This window comes from Rattus norvegicus, chromosome 8, assembly GCF_021556685.1.
Source record: "Rattus norvegicus strain SHRSP/BbbUtx chromosome 8, alternate assembly SHRSP_T2T, whole genome shotgun sequence".
Lineage (NCBI taxonomy): Eukaryota > Metazoa > Chordata > Mammalia > Rodentia > Muridae > Rattus > Rattus norvegicus.
The window spans coordinates 15,245,833-15,248,735 of NC_141541.1; the positions used below are offsets into that span (position 1 = coordinate 15,245,833).

Below are 2,903 nucleotides of genomic sequence, written 5' to 3' on the forward strand. Positions count from 1 at the left end.
CTTATGACTAAACCAAATGTTGAAGATCTTGTGTCCATGGATCAGACAGGCACACGCATATCTAAACATGTTATTTTTCAGAGCAGAGATATTAGAGTAACTTGAGACAAATAAATATCATGCAGCAGCCACGGGCTGGGTCTGTGAAGAAGGCCTAGGCCATCTGCTTTGCAGATTGTCGAGTTTCTGTGCAGCTTCTCTTGCTTCCTGTCTGCAGTGGCCCAGTGAGAGGAGGCCTTCGGGAGCCATAGAGGATGAGGTGGTTCACATTGCCAAGAAGATGGACAAAATGGTGCAGAAAAAGAATGTGGCTGGCATATCGGACATGCCGAAAGAGCTTAAGAATATTTGCATGCCCCTGGAATTACTACAGTCCACGAGATTTGGAAAGTCTGTTAATGCTATTCTCAAGCAGAGTACAGATGAAGAAGTCATTTCTCTAGCCAAATCGCTCATCAAATCCTGGAAAATATTATTAGATGAACCATCAACTGGTAAAGACCCTGAAGGAAAAAAAAAAGAACCTGCAATTTCATCACAGAATATCCCTGAGCAAGAGAAGAAAGTTGTTCCAGCAGCAACATAAGCACCAGTAAGGATGAGACAAGCACTCGAAATACTTATGCTTCATCTGTTCCTCGGGCACCAAGCACTTCTGATTCTGTGCGGCTCAAGTGTAGGGAGACACTTGCTGCTGCTCTCCGGACAGGAGATGATTATGTTGCTATTGGAGCTGATGAGGAAGAACTGGGATCTCAGATTGAGGAAGCTATATATAAGGAAATAAGGAATACTGACAAGAAATACAAAAGCCCAGAACGAACTAGAATATCAAATATTAAAGATGCAAAGAATCCCAATTTAATGTGCTGTGTGGGAAAATTTCTCCTGACCTATTTGCTAGAATGAGAGCAGAGGAAATGGCTAGTGATGAGCTCAAAAAAGACAAAGAAAAACCTGACCAAAGAAGCCATCAGGGAGTGTCAGAGACCAAAACCAGTGGAACCCAGACTGACTGGTTCACTGTGGCAAATGTAAAAAGAACTGCACTTATACACAGGTGCAAACTCGGAGCGCTGATGAACAAATGACAACATTTGCGTATGAAATTAATGTGCAAATCGGTGGAAGTTCTGTTGAGTTTGGGAGAATTGGCAAGGTATCTGGACCATTAAGAACAATGAATTTTGCAATTAGCCTTAAAATTAAGCCAGGAAACTCGTTTCCCTGCAAGTGAAATGTGCAAACAATATACATCTCATGTGTTGGCCTTTGTTGTTTACCTGACAGTCTCTGCGGACTCAAATCAGCTGGGACACTAAAACATAATTGTATAATGTGTTGCTTCGTTTTTCTTTTTTATAGGTTGATGTTGAATTTTATGAAATATTAACGTTTTATAGTCTAGAACACATAAATTCTGAAGATCTGTTAATGCATAAAGATAAATTGTTTTGCTCATTGGTATGTACCTAAATTTTAAAGGAAAGGGGATAATATAAATTTTAGAGTTACCAAATATACTATATATTCAAAAGTAGAACTTGACTAGCCTGTCAAAGTTGTGCACACAATTTGAACTCGCATATTATTTTACTCTTAATTACTGTGCTCACAAAGCCTCAGTTCCTTAGATCTCTTGCATCTGTGACTAACCAAAGTGACCATTTCTTGTATTTCTCACACAGGTATATTACCATATTTGAATAGATTTTACTTTGAAAACTGACTTGTTTGCTATCAGTTTATTTTGCTTGACTTTGTGCTATATTTTAGTTCTACAGAACTCTGCTATAATTTTCTGAGCTTTTCACAAAACAATACATACTTCTGGTGAATTTTCCCCTAATAGAAGGACATGCTGTGAAGAAAATGTTAGTATCTGAGTAGAGTTCCTGAAGGCAGCATGACTGTTCTTGCACTTGGAAACTTACTAACCATGGAGTAAGCCTGGGAACTATGTGAATCATTAAGCTGTGCTCTTTGCATATGGAGGCTGCAAAAAAAAATCCTTTAAATCTTTTGTGCTAAATTTTTTCTTACGTGATGTCAAGTCAACTGAAGTAAAGGTTGTAGCAAGTAGTTTTGCAAAACATACTTCACGATTAAGTTTTACTTTTGTTTAAATGTGTTCCACTTGTTTTGCTAGTAATAAGCAGTTGTTTTTACATTGCTTTCTTGACACAGGTATCCTAATGTATATAGTAAAGGCCACTGTTAAAAGGCTCACAACTTTCTAACAGTGATTCTGTTGGTGTTCAGACTTCTGTGTAAAAACCACTACACGAGCTTTGCCCTCTTCTCTGCTCTGTAGATCATTGGACATAACATAGAAAACACTTAGTGTGTTAAAAGGATAAAATACATTTTGGAAGAATTAGTTTCAAAGTAGTAAGGTTAAAATAGTCCCACTTTTAAGTGATCCACTTTAAAATTTGTAAACACTTTTTTGTTAAAGATAAAAATAAAGAAAGACAGAAAGAAATACACTGCACTCTGAGGGGCTGAAGTAAACAAAGTCTTATTGCCAACAAATCTATTGGGCATATTTCAAAATGGTGGTTGTCCTTCAAGCCTAGCAAGGTATTTCAATAGCAATGTGTGGTATGTTATAAGGATGAGGGTGGAGTTTCCCTAACTACAAGATTGCTGAAACTGAAAGTCACAAAACTGTAAGACAGTCCAGACAGCTGTGGCCCCCTAGATCTTCCTACTATCCTGTCTCCCCACCAATGCCTAACAGTACAAATAGTCCAGCAGCTTCTCCTCTGGTGAGCAGCCCTTCCTGAGCCTGTACTTCTTCCAGGCTCCAGCATCCCTAGTGTTTGCCTGCATCTGGCGATTTTCTTCTCAAAGGATAAAATGGTAGATTCTAGGTTTGCAGTACACCAGAGATGCAGTTG

At 38.6% G+C, this 2,903-nt stretch overlaps 1 pseudogene; it reads left to right on the plus strand.

Annotated features, from left to right (window-relative positions):
* Positions 1-337: 337 nt before the first annotated feature.
* On the plus strand, positions 338-1,140 carry Tcea1-ps1 (transcription elongation factor A1, pseudogene 1; annotated as a pseudogene).
* Positions 1,141-2,903: the final 1,763 nt, after the last annotated feature.